At 39.9% G+C, this 18,026-nt stretch overlaps 1 long non-coding RNA gene across 1 annotated transcript in view; it reads right to left on the reverse strand.

Annotated features, from left to right (window-relative positions):
• The window catches only part of LOC112133140 (uncharacterized), a 30,956-nt gene extending 15,548 nt beyond the window's left edge, over positions 1–15,408 (reverse strand). Inside the window, exon 1 of the long non-coding RNA XR_002914811.2 lies at positions 15,329–15,408. This is a non-coding gene — a long non-coding RNA (uncharacterized LOC112133140). The remainder of the gene's footprint in view (positions 1–15,328) is intronic.
• Between the last annotated feature and the right edge of the window lie 2,618 nt (positions 15,409–18,026).

Genomic DNA, 18,026 nt, shown 5'->3' on the forward strand with positions numbered 1-18,026 from the left:
GACTTACCCTCAGAAGAGGAGACCCTATGCATATGTTACCTTTTCTGTCCACATCTCATTAAGTTAATCTCCCAGAATCACATACATATACATAGCAGGGAAGGAGGGAGTATTTCTTTCCAACTCCAAAGCTCATATTTTTGTTTCTTCCAACTTTTAAGAGCAGGGGTACATGTGCAGGATGTGCAGGTTTGTTACATAGGTAAACATGTGCCACGGTGATTACCTGTACAGATCATCCCATCACCTAGGTATTATGCGAAGCATCCATTAGTTATTCTTCCTGATTAGCCCCAGTGTGTGTTGTTCCCCCCACCCCATGTGTCCATGTGTTCTCATCATTCAGCTCCCACTTATAAGTGAGAACATGCAATATTTGGTTTTCTGTTCCTGTGTTAGTTTGCTGAGGATAATGGCTTCCAGCTCCATCCATGTCCCTGCAAAGGACATGATCTCATTCCTCTTTATGGCTGCATAGTATTCCATGGTGTATATGTACCACATTTTCTTTATCCAGTCTATCATTGATGGGAATTTAGGTTGATTCCATGTCTTTGCTATTGTGAATAGTGCTACAATGAACATACACATGCATGTATCTTTATAACAGAATGATTTATATTTATTTGAGTATATACTCAGTAATGAGATTGCTGGGTCAATTGCTGGGTATTTCCGCCTTTAGGTCTTTGAGGAATCACCACACTGTCTTCCACAATGGTTGAACTATTTTACACTCCCACTAACAGTGTAAAAAGCATTCTTTTTCCTCCACAAACTTACCAGCATCTGTTGTGGGTTTTGTTTTTGTTTTTGTTTTTTACTTTTTAATGAGAGCCATTATGACTGGTGTGAGATGGTATCTCACACCAGTGAGAATTTTGATTTGATTTTTTGGTTTTGATTTACATTCTCTAACAATCAGTGATGTTGGGCTTTTTTTCATACGTTTGTTGGCTGCATGTATGTCTTCTTTTGAGAAATGTCTGTTCATGTCCTTTTGCTCACTTTTTAATTGAGTTGTTTGTTTTTTTCTTGTAAATTTGTTTAAGTACCTTGTATATGTTGGATGTTAGACCTTTGTCAGATGGATAGATTTCAAAAATGTTCTCTCATTCCATAGGTTATCTGCTGACTCTGATGATAGTTTCGTTTGCTCCACAGAAACTCTTTAGTTTAATTAGATCCCATTTGTCAAGTTTTGCTTTTGTTATAATTGCTTTTGGCATCTTCATCATGAAATCTTTGCTTGCGCCTGTGTGCTCAACGGTATTACCTAGATTTTTTTCCAGGGTTTTTATAGTTTTGGGATTTTACATTTAAGTCTTTAATCCATCTTGAGTGGATTTTTGTAAATGGTGTAAGGAAGGGGTCCAGTTTCAATTTTCTGCATATGGCTAGCCAGTTCTCCCAGCACCATTTATTAAATAGGGATTCCTTTCCCCATTGCTTGTTTTGGTCATGTTTGCTGAAGATCAGATGATTGTAGGTGTGCAGTTTTATTTCTGGGTTCTCAATTCTGTTCCATTGGTCTATGTATCTATTCTTATGCCAAAACCATTCCGTTTTGGTTACTGTAATCTTTAGCATAGTTTGGAGTCAGGTAGCATGATGCCTCCAGCTTTGTTCTTTTTGCTTAGGATTGTCTTGGCTATTCCGGCTCTTTTTTGGTTCCATGTGAATTTTAAAATAGTTTTTTTCTAATTCTGTGAAGAATGTCAATGGTAGTTTAATGCAGATAGCAATGAATCTATAAATTGCTTTGGACAGTATGGCCATTTTCACGATACTGATTCTTCTTATCCATGAGCATGGAATTTTTTCCATTTGTTTGTGTCCTCCCTGATTTCTTTGAGCAGTGGTTTATAGCTCTTCTTGAAGAGGTCCTTCACTTCCCTTGTTAGCTGTATTCCTAGGTATTTTATTCTTTTTGTGGCAATTGTGAATGGGAGTTCATCCATGATTTGCCTCTCTGCTTTCCTGTTGTTGGCATATAGGAATGCTAGTGATTTTTGCACATAGATTTTGTATCCTGAGAGTTTGCTGAAGTTGCTTATAGCTTAAGAAGGTTTTGGGCTGAGACAAAGGGGTTTTCTAAATACACAATCTTGTCATCTGCAAACAGAGATAGTTTGACTTCCTCTCTTCCTATTTGAATATGTTTTATTTCTTTCTCTTGCCTGAATGCCTTATCCAGAACTTCCAATACTATGTTGAATAGGAGTGGTGAGAAAGGGCATCCTTATGTCACCTTTCAAGGGGAATGCATCCAGTTTTTGCCCATTCAGCATGACATTGGCTGTGGTTTTGTCATATATGGCTCTTATTATTTTGAGGTATGTTCCTTCAATACCTAGTTTATTCAGAATTTTTAACATGAGGAGATGTTGAATTTTATCAAAGGCCTTTTCTGCATCTATTGAGATAATCATGTGGTTTTTGCCTTTAGTTCTGTTTATGTGATGAATCACAGTTATTGATTTGCATATGTTGAATCAACCTTGCATTCCAGGGATGAAGCCTACTTGATTGTGGTGGATAAGCCTTTTTACATGCTGCTGGATTCGGTTTGCCAGTATTTTATTGAGGATTTTTGCATCGATGTTCATCAAGGATATTGGCCTGAAGTATTCTTTTTGTGTTATATCTCTGCCAGGTTTTGGTATCAGGATGATGCTGGTCTCATAGAATGAGTCAAGGAGGAATCCTTCCTTTTTAATTTTTTGGAATAGTTTCAGTAGAAATGGTGCCAGCTCTTCTTTGTACCTCTGGGAGAATTCTCAGTGTGAATCTGTCTGGTCCTAGGCTTTTTTTGGTTGGTAGGCTATTTATTACTGCCTCAATTTCAGAACTTGTTATTCGTCTATTCAGGAATTCAATTTCTTTCTGGTTGAGTCTTGAGCGGGTGTATGTGTCCAGGAATTTATCCATTTCTTCTAGATTGTCTAGCTTACATGCATAAAAGTGTTTATGGTATTCTCTGATAATTGTATTTCTGTGGAATAAGTGGTGATATCCCCCTTATCATTTCTGATTATGTGTATTTGAATCTTATCTCTTTTCTTCTTTATTAGTCTAGTTAGTGGCCTATTTTATTAATTTTTTCAAAAAAAACAGATCCTGGATTTGTTAATTTTTGAAGGGATTTTTGTGTCTCTATCTCCTTCAGTTCAGCTCTGATCTTGGTTATTTCTTGTCTTCTGCTAGCTTTGGGGTTGGTTTGCTCTTGTTTCTCTAGTCCTTTTAGTTGTAATGTTGGGTTGTTAACTTGAGATCTTTCTAGCTTTTTAATGTAGGCATTTAGTACTATAAATTTCCCTCTTAACACTGCTTTAGCTGCATCTCAGAGATTCTGGTATGTTCTATCTTTGTTCTCACTAGTTTCAAAGAACTTCTTGATATCTGTCTTAATTTCATCATTTACCCAAGAGTCATTCAGGAGCAGGTTGTTCAGTTTCCATGTAGTTGTGTAGCTTTGAGTGAATTTCTTAATCTTGAGTTCTAATCTGATGGTGTTATGGTCTAAGAGACTGTTTGTTATTATTTCAGTTCTTTTGCATTTGCTGAGGAGTGTTTTACTTCCAATTATATGATCAATTTTAGAGTAAGTGCCATGTGGCAATGAGAATAATGTATATTCTGTTGTTTGGAGACAAAGCCCACATTTTTTTTGCAAACTCCATCAAGATAAAAGGCAAGATTATTAAAAGCAGAGCTGTCTTGAGCTGTAGTGATGGAGAAGAGATCCATGGTTATGGAAGCTTAGTGTGTCCACAAGGATAGGGAACAGGGAATTTTTTTTGGTAGTGGAATTGTTCTGTATCCTGTTTGTGGGGATGGTTTATAGGGATGAACTTATACATGTATTAAAATTCATAGAAAGCACACCCCCATGAAAAGTCCATTTTGTGGTATAATTTTTTAAAAAACAGCTGCTTCAACAGAAAAATTTTCTGCTATCCAATGTGGATGACATTGAAATTGACCCAAAAATTTAAAAGTAAAAATCTAGGCTATCTTTCCTTCTCTAGAACTGTATTCGGTCATCCCTAGGCAAAGCTGTGACTAAGTAAAGGCCCCTTACTACCTGCCAACACCCTTTCTGAGCATCCCCTTCCTCTTTGGATCCTCCCACACAGCTCTGCAGACAGGGCATGCATGGGTCCATGCTGCCTTCACCATAAATGCACATGCTCTGTTCTTTGCGACATCCAGGCCCACTGCTCTGAATCCCTGCGCTAGGCAGCTCCTCCCACTCTAGAACCCTAATCTATTTATCAAAACTCACTTCCTCAACATGAGGTTCTGCTCTCAGTTAATTGTAACAGTAGGAAGGGTTCAATAAACCCATCCTCACCATGTAAAGCTGTTAATAACCAAGAATAATCGAACGGGACAGAAATATCTGTCAGGAATAGGCAGATCATGGAGAATTGGAGGCAGGGAAGCTTTCACAACATCATTCACCTCGCTCCTTGTAGGTCCTGGCAATTCTGGCCTCAACATACACATGAGCCATCTCAGAGAGCTGTCATTCCTTTTCTTAAAAGTCTTCAGAAGAGTGAAGGAGGCTGTGCATGTACGGGAGCAAGGGCTCAATTTTGCTGTGAACTTAAAACTGCTTCAAAAAATAAAGTCTCTTTTTTTTAAGTCTTCACAGACTTCTCAGTATATATGCTGCATGGTAATTCTTTAGCATAGACTGGGCAAAGCTGACTATATTATTCAGTAGAGTAATAATAAAATAACAATAGCAGGCTGGGTGCGGTGGCTCATGCCTGTAATCCCAGCACTTTGAGAGGCTGAGGCAGGCGGATCACAAGGTCAGGAGTTCGAGACAGCCTGGCCAATATGGTGAAACCCCATCTCTACTAAAGATACAAAAATTAGCCAGGCACAGTGGCAGGCGCCTGTAGTCCCAGCTACTCAGGCAGTTGAGGCAGGAGAATCGCTTGAACCCAGGAGGAGGAGGTTGCAGTGAGCCAAGATCATGCCACTGCACTCCAGCCTGGGTGACAGAGCAAGACTCCATCTCAAAATAAATAAATAAATAAATTAATTAATTAATTAAAGTATAATAACATTAGCTAGTATGTTTTGAACATTTATTATATGACAGGCACTGCTCTAAGTACTTCATGTGTGTTATTGCATTTAATTTTCTAGCAATCTTAAGTGGTAGATACTGTTATCATCTCAATTTTGCAGGTGAGGAAACAGAGGCAAAAGCAGTGAAAGCAACTTGCTGCGGTAGACACAAAGACGTGCCACCCAGACCCCTGGTCAGACCTGGTCTTGTTGCCTGGCTGTGGGGAGGGGACAAATGCAGTGGGCCTTCTGCTGCCAGCTGTTCAGGTCAGCCCTAGATACAGAGCCCCTCATTAACGCCCTTCCTGGGCTGCACCACAGCACGCTTCGGAGCCAGGCCAGTGTATAAAGGTCTGGCCATTTCAGCCCAGTGCAGGAGCACTGACTGTCTGGAGCTCCTGCAGGGCTGGCCCAGCTGCATCAGGCTTGCATCTCATTTCCACCCCTTTCTCTGCCCAGTCCTGCTTCCGCCATTGGCCTGTCCTGTGTTGATCCTTAACAAACACCCTGCACCCCAAACTCTGTCTCAGCACTGGCTTCGGGAGGACCCAACCTATAGCACTCGCCAAGGGCCACACAGCAGATAAGTCATGACCCTCCAATTCAAACTCCGATGGTTTTATGCTCTTAAACACTATTGATACGCTGCCTCCACATATAAAAACAAATCTAGAATTCTCCTATAGCAATGGTTAAAACTGTTACTAGGAGTGTCTGAAATTTTTTCTTTAATTTTTAATAACAGCTTTATTGAGATATAATTCACATACCACAAAATCCATCCTTTTAAAGTATACATACAACTCAGTGTTCTTAGCACATTGGCAAAGTCGTGCAACCATGACTGCTATCTTATTCCAGAACATTTCATCACCTCAAAAAGAAACCCTGTCCCCATTAGCAGTCACTCCCCATTTGTCTTTAATTTTGGTCCACCTAAACAATAATTCATGTACTTAATCTGTTCTTGCCAGCTGTGAAATTTATCCACTGTGATCTAAGATACAAACTCTCCTAATTTCACTTCCTTTTAAAGTATTAAATCCATAGACATGTTCAAATTCTTGTTCCGTAATCTCACTCTTGGGAATTTATTCTAAGAAAAAAATGACAAAAGATGGGAGGAAAACAAAACGGTTTGTTGCAGCATAGTTTAAAAACTAAGAAACTGGAAACAAATGTTGTCCATCGTGGGTGATTGTTTAAACTGTGGCACATTAACAAAATGGAATATTGTGCATCTATCAAAGACTAAATAGCAAAAAGAAAAATGTTTGGTATAACATTAAGCATAAAAGCAGAAAATAAAATTGCATTTACAACTATGTAAATTATGTATGTATGGATACAGGTCAAAAGGAAATGGAGAAAAATGAAAACAGTTGCAACAGGATGTTGGAACTATGAATTATTTTCATTCTTCTGAGTTCCTTTATTATTGTCAAAATGTGGTCTTTACAATAAACGAGAATTGGAGGGAAAACATGCATATATCTATTCTTGTGAGGAAAAATTCTCACTCATAAAGGGAGGTGGTATGACAGAAAATTACTGTTAAGGGCAAGGACTTTGGAGTCACCTGGACTTGGATTTCAATTCTGGCTCTGATGCTTCTGAGATGTGACAATAGGCAGTAGCCTAATTCTGTAAGCCTAACTTTCCACAACTGTTAACAGGGGCTGATACAGTCATACATGACCCCATGGGGCTGTTGTGAAGAGAAGTGAGATGGTGGAGCCCAGCCCTCTTTTTTTTTTTTTTTTTTTGAGACAGGGTCACCCAGCTGGAGTGCTGTGGTGAATCCTGGCTCACTCAGCCTTGACCTCCTCACTTCCTGGCCTCGGAGAGCACCACTTACTAAATGGTAGTTACTGCTATTTTTGTTGCATAGGTAATGGTGATTAGAGTGATGGTGGTGGTACCGACAAAGGGACACGGAATGGAAGCTTTTATGAGAATACCATTAACACTGAAAAAAAAAATAGAATGACAGTATAATTTTCTACTGAATACACAGGCGGAGGACTTTCTATCATCTCTAACAATTGATCACTCCAATTCAGACCAAGTGAGCATTGCTTCAAAAGAGAGTTGGGTTGGGGGTGCATCACTCCTTAGCTGGAGATACAGAGAAATCTATACCTACAAGATCCTCAAGGTGTCCTTGTTGAAAACTTCATCCAAGAAACTCAGGTACTGCTGGATTTGTGTGACTCATCTTATGAATGAATACAAAGGCCTATTAACTATTCTGTGGTTGTAGTCATTGATATATTAACAAAGAGTCTGTGTGGGATACTAAGAAAACCCTGTTCATGTCTTTGTCTTCCCTGCTGGTCTGGATGAGCTGTCCTCTCCCCCAACGCCCTTCCTGCCTTTGCACACAGGACACCATCCCTGCTGGTCCTGCCCACACAAAGACTCTCAGGAAGTTCCTCTTACTCTTGCATCAATTTGTGCTCACCCCTCCCCAGCATATAGATGTGCTGTCGTGTCTCCCACCTTAATAAAAAACAAAAATTCGTATGTGATTCCACATCTCTTTCTAGATACAGACCATCTCTCCTTTCCCCTTTACAGAAAAACTCCTTGAAAGAGAATAGCAGGATGCTGAAAAGTACTGAAGCTGGGTGATGGGAATATGTATATTATTCTTGCTACATTTTTTAATTTAGAAAGACTATTGAGCTGTAATTGACAAACAATAAACTGTATATACAATTGGCCCTCCATATCCATGGGTTCTGTATCCATGGATTCAACCAATTCAGATCAAAAGTATTTGAAAAAAAAATGGATGGTTGCATCTATACTGATCATGTGCAGATTTTTTTCCCTTGTCGTTATTCCCAAAACAATACAGTATAGTAATCTAGCATTTACACTGTATTTGGTACTATAAGTAATTGATATGGTTTGGCTGTGTCCCCACCCACCCAAATCTCATCTTGAATTGTAGCTCCCATAATTCCCACATGTTGTGGGCAGGACCTGGTGGGAGATAATTCAATCATGGAGGCAGCTTCCCCCATACTGTTCTCGTGGTAGTGAATAAGTCTCATGAGATCTGATGATTTTATAAGGGGTTTTCTCTTTTGCTTGATTCTGATTCTCTCTTTCCTGCCACCATGTAAGACGTGCCTTTCACCTTCCACCATGATTGTGAGGCCTCCACAGCCACGTGGAACTGTGAGTCCGTTCTTTTTCTTTATAAATTACCCAGTCTCGGGTATGTCTTTATCAGTAGCATGAAAACGGACTAATACGGTAATCTTGAGATGATTTAAAGTCTATGGGAGGATGTGTGTAGGTTATATGCAAATAGAATTTGGTATCTTTGAGGGTCCTGAAATCAATCCCCCATGGGTACTGAGGGATAACAGTATTTCGTATGTACAATTTAATAAGTATTGGCACATGAATATGCTTGTAAAACCATCATCACATTCAAAATAACGAACACATCTATCACCCTTGGAAGCTTTCTAGGGCCCCTTTGAAATCCCTCCCTCTTGCCCCTCCTTCCTGACCACCTTTCTGTTGTTATACATGCATTTGCATTTTGTAGAATTTCTATAAGTGAAATCATACAATATGTACGTTTTTATTTGCCTTGCTTGTCTCACACAGCATCATAATTTTGAGATTCATCCATGTTGCAACATGCCCCAATAGTTCCCTCCCTGTTATTGCTGAGTACTATTTAAATATACCACAGTTTGTTTATCCATTCACCTGCTGATAGACATTTGGGTTATTTCCAGCTTGGGTCTATTACAAATAAAGCTTCTACGAACATTCAGATACACGTCTTTGTAGAGACATATGCTTTCATTTGTCCAGGCTAAATATGAGAATGGAATAGCCAGACCAGATGACAGGTGTACATTTAAATTTTTAAGAAACTGCAAAACTGTTTTGCAGAGTATTTGCACAATTTTATATTCCCACCAGCAGTGTATAAGAGTTCCAGATCCTCCACATCCAAACAACACTTGGCATATAGTCAGATTTTTTTATTTTTGTCATTCCAGTAGGTGTGGTTTCTCGTTGTGGTTTCAATTTGCATTTCCCCGAGAAATTACTTAATGGGTACAATACACATTATTTGGGGATGGATATTGTAAAAGCCTTTACTTCACTGCTATGTAATCAATGCATATGACAAAATTGCACTTGTGCCTGTAAATTTATACACATAAAAAATTTTGCATTTCTCTACTGACTAATGAAGTTGAGCATCTTTTCATGTGCTTATTTTCCATCCACAAGCTTTCTTTGAACAAGTATCTGTTCAAATCTTGTGCTCATTTTTTAATTGAGTTGTTTGCTTTCTTATTGTTGACTTTTGAGAGTTTTTTTAATATCGTACATACCAATCCTTTAACAGATATGATTTTCAAATATTATCTCCCAGTCTCTTTACTCTCTTGGGAGCGTCTCTTTGAGATATATATATATATACACAATAGAATATTAATTAGTTCCAAAATACTGTTTATGGCAAAATAGATTAATCTGAAGGACATTATGCTAAGTGAAATTAACAAGCACAGAAAGACAAATATTGAATAATCTTACTTATATGTGGATCTAACAAGTTGAATTCATAAACATAGAGAATAGAATGATGGTTACCAGAGGTTGAGGTGGTAGGGTGGTGAGGATGCAGAGAATGAGGAGCTGTTGATCAAAGGGCACAAGTTTCAGACAGACAAGGGGAATAGACTTTGAGATCTATTGCACAGCAAAGTAACCAGAGTCATAATAATGTGTTTCAGAATAACACGGTAAATTTCAAATGTCTCGCCCTAAAAAATGGCAGTAAGCGAGGTGATGGACATGTTTAATTAGCTTGATTTAATCATGTCATATTGTATACATATATCAAGGCATCACATTGTACCCTATACATGTATAAAATTAAGATTTGTCCATCAAAAATAGTAATAAAATTTTAACTAAAAAAATTAAAAGCAGAATTTTTAATTTGGGTGAGTCCAATTTATCAATATTCTTTTTATGCCTAGTGCTTTTGATGTCCTATTGAAGAAATTTTTACCAGAAAATTAAAGAACTAAATGAATGGAGAAATACACCTTATTCATGGGCATGCACGTATATGACTCAGTATTGTTGATATGTCAGTTAAATCTATTGATCTACAGATTTAACAGAATCCCAATTACAATCTTAGCAAAGTTTTTAATGTACATTGAAAAGCTAATTCTAAAATTCACAGGGAAATGAAAGGACTTGGAACAGCCCAAACAACTTTTAAAATGGAGAATGAAGGTGAAAGGCTAACACTACCTGATTTGAAGGTTTATTATAAAGGTACAGTAATCAGGACAGGGTTATCTTGGCATACAGATAGACAAACAGGCTAATGAAACAGAATAGAGAGAACAGAATTATTTCCACAAACGTGGATGATTAATTTTTGACAAAGGTAAAGGAAATTCTGTGGAAAAACAATAGTCTTTTCAGCCAATGATACTGAAACAATTAGATATCCATTTGCTGAAAGAAAAAAAAGAACTTCAATCTATACCTGTATCTATGAGCGCCATGGCTCATGCCTGTAATCCCAGCACTCTGGGAGGTCAAAGCAGGCAGATTACCTGAGCTCAGGAGTTTGAGACCAGCCTGGGCAACATGGCGAAACCCCATCTCTACTAAAAATACAAAAATTAGCCAAGCGTGGTGTCGCACGCCTGTAGTCCCAGCTACTTGGGGGGCTGAGGCAGAAGAATCCCTGGTACCCAGGAGGCGGAGTTTGTAGTGAGCCGAGATCACGCCAAAAAAAAGAAAAAAAAAAGTCCAGGCGCGGTGGCTCACGCCTGTAATCCCAGCACTTTGGGAAGCTGAGGTGGGCGGATCACGAGGTCAGGAGATCGAGACCATCCTGGCTAACGCAGTGAAACCCCGTCTCTACTAAAAAGACAAAAAATTAGCCGGGTGTGGTGGCGGGCGCCTGTAGTCCCAGCTACTCGGGAGGCTGAGGCAGGAGAATGGTGTGAACCCAGGAAGCGGAGCTTGCAGTGAGCCAAGATCGCACCACTGCGCTCCAGCCTGGGCGACGAGAGAGGCTCCGTCTCAAAAAAAGAAAAAAAAATCAGAGCTCCAGATGAGTTGGGAAAAAATGGGGAAACTAAGCAATGTGGGAGGAGGCTAGAGTTGGAGAAAAAGATACCTGTTAAGGATGTGGTGAGATAAGGTTCTGTCCTCTGGAAGCTGAGATACTGAATTAGGTGAGAACAAGAACTGAGCCAGTGTCCTTGGGAAGTGGCTGGAATCTTGGGAACACAATCTCAATTTTCCTTACAAAGTGACCTCAGCTGACATACCTCAGGAACAAAAAGAGCAATGTTTAAATAGAACCTGAATTATTCCCCTCTCCTATTAAGAACCTGATGAGAATATATACTCGTGGCCTCCTCCTTGAAAAAATCACAATTTGATGTGTAGCCCCCCTGGGGTTGTGCAGTGACTGATCTGAGGCTGTGAAACAATGTTCATAACAGAAGATAAGGCTTCCATCTCTGCCAGATGCATTCATTATCAGAAAGAATGTAGACTTGGACATGCTACCTTCAAAACAAAGAGTGAGGGGCAGAGTCATACCCAATTTTATTCTGGGCTGTTCCCGTTAGGAAAGGATTTATTAAGATATTTTAATGCTTTGGACAGGACATCAATTAGGTACATCTTTAATTTGAAAATAATAAATTTGGGCTGAGCACAGTGGCCCATGTCTGTACTCCCAGCACTTTGGGAGGCCAAGGTGGGAGGATCACCTGAGGCCAGGAGTTCAAGACTAGCCTGGACAACACAGCAAGGCTCCACCTCTACAAAAGATAAAAATAAAAAATTAGCTAGGCATGGTGGCACACACCTGTGGGTCCCAGCTACTTGGGAGGCTGAAACAGGAGGATTACTTAAGCCAGAGGTCAAGGCTGAAGTGAGCCATGACTGCACCACTGCACTCCAGCCTGGGTGACAAAGTAAGACTCTGCCTCAAAAAAATAAAAATAAATAAATAATAAATTTGAAAGTATTGTTTTAATTCTTTATTATAAGCATGCCTAATAAATACACAGAAGAACAAGGACTAATTCAATTTAAATCAGTATTTTTTCCATTCGGGAAACAGAGCACAGAACAGTGGTACTTTCATGATTCCATCTCTAACATTTAGGTAAGAAAATATCTTGTAATCTTGAAGTAAGGTCGAGGTGACTGCTGTTCTCCGCTAAAGTCCATCCATCCTGAATTGAATGACACTCTAAAGAATGTTACTACACATTCCACAGCCCTCTGTGAGGAAATGGCCTTGAGTCAAAAAAGAACCGCTGGAAGAATCTATCATTCTTAAACTATGGCTCTCCCTCCCATTTATTTCTCATAACAACAGAGCAAAACAGAAACCAAGAAACAAGATCATAACTCAGAACACTGCAGCTATTTTTTCACAATCTGCCCACTTCTTAAATAAACATGAAATATTGTAATTAGCTATATTCAGATACTACAGGAAACAGAAAGACCAGAAGAAAAACCTCAAACATCCGGCCTTCATCTTTCCTCTACATTAAATCTACTTTTCTTCCTAACTACAAATGTCTCCTCGCAAGAAGTTAAAACTGGGCATAATGCCATGGAGAATGACCAGGTTCACACTTTTCCAGAATTAGCATTTTTCAGATAAACATGCAATCCACATATCAGGAAAATTACCATTTATCACAGGGGACCAATCCTAAAAGTTCTGTTAGAACACCAGAAATGGTATTGATATGCAAGCAACATGACATATCCAGGGTTCTGTGAGTGTATATTCCTTTGGATCTTTCAGGAAATCTTTCAGCTATGCTTATGGTGATAAGGTATATACTATAGTATATAGTATATATATATAGTATGGTGATAAGGTGTATCCTTTCAGTTTTACTTATGGTGACAGGTTATACTTATGGTGGAGTTGAGTCAGTGTCTTTATGGAGCTTTGCTGGAACCTAACTTCTCTCTTATTGTCCAAAGCAACAATCTCAGGAGATAACAAAAGAATCCTGGTGAGCAGAACATCAGCAGCGAAGACTGCACTTTTTGTCTAATGCATCAGTTGAAAACAAATGAATGGCACCTCTGACCTGGAACCAACTAACCCTGCACTTTAAGTGGCAGCTTGGGGCAAACTGAAGGATTTGATGTCAATTACTCTGTTTTATGGGCTATATATGCTGAAAAGATTTTCATTCTGTTTTGAAACAAAATAAAAGGACCTGGCACAAAAGTGACTATGCCCTGACTCTCTGTACAAGCCAAACTTGTGTATTAACATTGTTTCAGATTTTAACATCCCAACTTCACAGGCTAGACTTAAATCTCAAAATTTTACTTCTAGTACACTTCAATGATTTCTTATAAATTTCCCCACTTTGATATTGAATAATGATGATGATGATGATGATGATGGCAACAGCCACCTCTTAATAAACACTCACTATGGGCCAGGCCCTATGCTAAGCCCATTAAATGCATCAACTTGTCACGACTGGCACAACCCTACATGATAAGTATTACTATTCCCAGTTTATAGACAAAGAAACTGAGGTTCAAGGAGATTAGACAACCTGTCCAAAGTTACACAGCTAAGGGGTAAAGGGAACTTACACCCAAGTCTGTGCTCCTTCACTAATTCTTCGACTTCTTAGATGTCAAACTCTGAAAATTTTCTCTTTTTTCCTATAATCTGCCGTCCTTCTACCCTTTTCCTACTTCTCTCCTACTGAGGCTGTTCAGGAATATCTCATGAAGAACTCCAGCTCTAAATTCATTTGAAAAAATATTTACTGAGTGCTCACATTAATGCTTCATTCGGTGATTTGCAAAGGTTTCCTAGGAGCCCACTGTGTGCTAGATACTGTGCTGGGTGCTGAGGATTCATCAGTTCACAACATTGACAAAAATTCCCCGCCCACGTGGAGCTAACATTCCAGAGAAGGCAAAAAGACAATAAACATAGAGATAAGAAATACAGGGATGCCTCAAAGATAATAAATGCTAAAGGAAAACAGGCTAGGGGAAGGGGGAGAGAGAATATTAGGAAAGATGTACACGTGTGTAGGACTGTAATTTTAAATGTTAGGAAAACATAATATTTGAGCAAAGACTTTCTGGGGTATGAGGGTTAGTTTTATGTGTCAACTTGGCTAGGCTATTATTAATTATTATTATTTAATTCAATTATTTAATCAAACACTAATCTAGGTGTTACTGTGAAGGTATTTTGTAGATGCGGTCTGCTTTGAACCGCATTTCTAGCGGCCCTGGCCTTGTATTACACTGGACACTCTAGTGATTACAAACTCACTTTTGGGAGACTGTGGGGTTTAGGAACTATGTTGACATACTTTATTTTGAACTGCCTTCACAAAAACTGTCAAGCAGGGAGGACCAGTAATATCACCCTTATTTTACAGACAAGAAACTAAGACTCAGAGGGAAACTAACCTGTAAGAGATAACAGAATAAATAGCAGAGCTGGGTGTCAGGCCACCATCCTATCCTTCTTGACAATATACTGGAAAGGAATTTGCAATCACTTCTAACTGCTCACCTTCCAGCCACCATTCACTCTTCAACCTGTTGTATTTCAATCTGACACACCCCTAACTCAGATGTTTTGCTTTTTTAGGGGGGTGAGGTGGGGACTGTAGTTTTCCATGAATTACATACGTTAAGGGTGTCTGTCAGTCAAGCGGCGCCTTAAGGAGATGTCTCATTCCCCCAGGATACTGTCTTTAGAACAAACACATTAACAAAAACCAGTTGAAAAGAACATGATAAGAATCCCGGGCCCAAGGATTACAAAGTACACAGCTCAGAACAATCTCTAAAGGAAGCATGCAGGGTAAAATACCCAACAGCCCCCTCTATGTTCCTCTAAATTTCCCACTAAAATCCCTTAAAGAGAAAACATTCACCACCACAATAATATTCAAGATTGTCGGCCTATCCCACAGTCTGGGAGGGATTCCTACAACTCCAAGGACGATGTGACCGAGGACAAGAGCCAGCAGGAACCACCTGTGCTGGGCCCCCGCAGTGAGGGGCAAACACCTCTCTCCCGGTTCAGAGAAGCAAGGTCTGTGCACATCAAAAAACTAGACAACCGTCTCTCTCTGTGGTGCCTGCTGCTTTTTTGTGAAAGAAAAACATAAGCTGTTCCCAGTACCTTCTCAAGCAGCCGACAAACTAGGGCCCTTCCACCTTAAACTTTCCCCATACTAGGCGGAGCCCCAAGCCACAGGAAACGCCCAGCAGGAAGTCGGGCTGCCAGGGCGGTGGCGGGCGCGGTGCATCCTGGGAGTTGTAGTCCGTTCTCGGAGGCGCAGGCGCAGTGGTGAAGGCGGGGACCTGGGGGCAGCACCGCAGAGGATTGTACTTTTTCCTGAATGACACAGTCCTCCTTCCACATCCTTGGGGAATTGGTTCCAGGACCTGTGCTGATACCAAATCCGGAATGCTCAAGTCCCTGATATAAAATGGCGTAATATTTGCATATCGCCTACGCACATCCTCCGTGTACTTTAAATCTTCTCTGGATTATTTCTAATACCTAATGCAATGTAAATAATTGTTATACTGTGTTGTTTAGGGAATAATGGTAAGAAAAAAAATCTGTACGTGTTCAGTACAGATGCAATTTATTAAAGGATATTTTCGATTTCTGGTTGATTGAATCCACCGGTGGGGAATACTGTGGATACCGAGGGCCAAATGTATGAGGGTGTCAGAAAGTCAGGGGGTGCCGTTAGGAGACCTCGTTTCACAGAGGGAGGGTGATCTGATGAATGTCGGCCGCACAGGAAGACTTGGCTTGGAAACGGGTGTCGGCCTCCGTCCAGTCTCAGATCTGAAATGGACTGAGATAGCCCCCAAGTGGACAGAGTGGGGTGAAGAATAACCCACACGATCTACAAACAGGACTGTGGAACTGTGACAAAACGTCGTAGAATCAAGGAAGGCGAGCCGACGCAGACTCAGAGAAAGAACAAACCTCAGAGTCATCTACCTTATAAATAGAATATTTTTTTTAAATTTTTGGCTTCTTCAAAAACTATCCCCCCCAAAAAACAACAACAAAAAGCACCAACGCATATTACATATTAGGACTTGTAGGCAAATGAAAGTATGGCACAGTCTGGACTCATATACATCAAAATGTTAAAATTAATCTTCTTTGGATGAGAGTGTTGCATTTTATAAAACTTACTTGTATTTTCCTCATTGTTTACAAGGATGAAATAATTTTTTGATTTGAATCAAAACCACAGTGAGATACCATCTCACACCAGTTAGAATGGCAATCATTAAAAAGTCAGGAAACAACAGGTGCTGGAGAGGATGTGGAGAAATAGGAACATTTTTACACTGTTGGTGGGACTGTAAACTAGTTCAACCATTGTGGAAGTCAGTGTGGCAATTCTTCAGCGATCTAGAACTAGAAGTACCATTTGACCCAGCCATCCCATTACTGGGCATATACCCAAAGGACTATAAATCATGCTGCTATAGAGATACATGCACACGTATGTTTATTGTGGCACTATTCACAATAGCAAAGACTTGGAGCCAACCCAAATGTCCAACAATGATAGACTGGATTAAGAAAATGTGGCACATATACACCATGGAATACTATGCAGCCATAAAAAATGATGAGTTCATGTCCTTTGTAGGGACATGGATGAAATTGGAAATCATCATTCTCAGTAAACTATCACAAGGACAAAAGACCAAACACTGCATGTTCTCACTCATAGATGGGAATTGAACTATGAGAACACATGGACACAGGAAGGGGAACATCACACTCTGGGGACTGTTGTGGGGTTGGGGGAGGGGGGAGGGATAGCATTAGAAGATATACCTAATGCTAAATGATGAGTTAATGGGTGCGGCACACCAGCGTGGCACATGTATACATATGTAACTAACCTGCACATTGTGCACATGTACCCTAAAACTTAAAAGTATTAAAAAAAAAAAAAACTTGGAAGACAACATTAAAATGAAAAAAAAAAAAAGAAAAACACATAGAGCAATTTTTAAACACCTTGGTATCTACTACAAAGTTTTATCATATTTACTTCAGATCCTTCCTCTCTTCCTTCCTTCCTTCCTCCCTGTTTCTTTCTAGAAAAGAAAAGAAAACCAAAAAAATTATGGCCGTGCACGATGGCTCATACCTGTAATCCCAGCACTTTGGGAGGCCGAGCCAGGCGGATCACAAGGTCAAGAGTTTAAGACCAGCCGGGCCAACATGGTGAACCCCGTCTCTACTAAAAATACAAAAATTAGCTGGGCATGGTGGCACGCACCTGTAGTCCCAGCTACTCGGGAGAATGAGGCAGAAGTATTGCTTGAACCCAAGAGGCAGAGGTGGCAGTGAGCTGAAATTGTGCCACTGCACATCAGCCTGGGTGACAGAGCGACACTCTGTCTAAAAAAAAAAAAATTGAATTTGACTAATGACTAATGAAATGGGTTGTGAGGAAGACCTGGGTAACCAAATAAAATGCATAACTGTGCAAGTCAAATGCCTGCCACCCAATCTTCATTCTTGTGGAATTTTGAAATTGGCCAGATAGCCAGTCTCGAAAAATCTCCATCCCAAAAAAACACACAAACAAAAAAAACAAAAACTTTACAAATAGTGTCCCTTATGTAGCCCTTTGTCCTCTGCAGGGAAATGCATACATACATACATAGATTCTGCAGAGTATTTATGTATATGTCTGTGTGTTTTTGTTTTTTGAGACAGGGTCTCACTCTGTCGATCAGAACTGGAGTGCAGTGGCACTCATGGCTCACTGCAGCCTCAACCTCCCCGGGGTTAAGGTGATCCTCCCATCTCAGTCTCCCGAATA

The sequence above is a fragment of the Pongo abelii genome, chromosome 3 (assembly GCF_028885655.2).
Source record: "Pongo abelii isolate AG06213 chromosome 3, NHGRI_mPonAbe1-v2.0_pri, whole genome shotgun sequence".
Lineage (NCBI taxonomy): Eukaryota > Metazoa > Chordata > Mammalia > Primates > Hominidae > Pongo > Pongo abelii.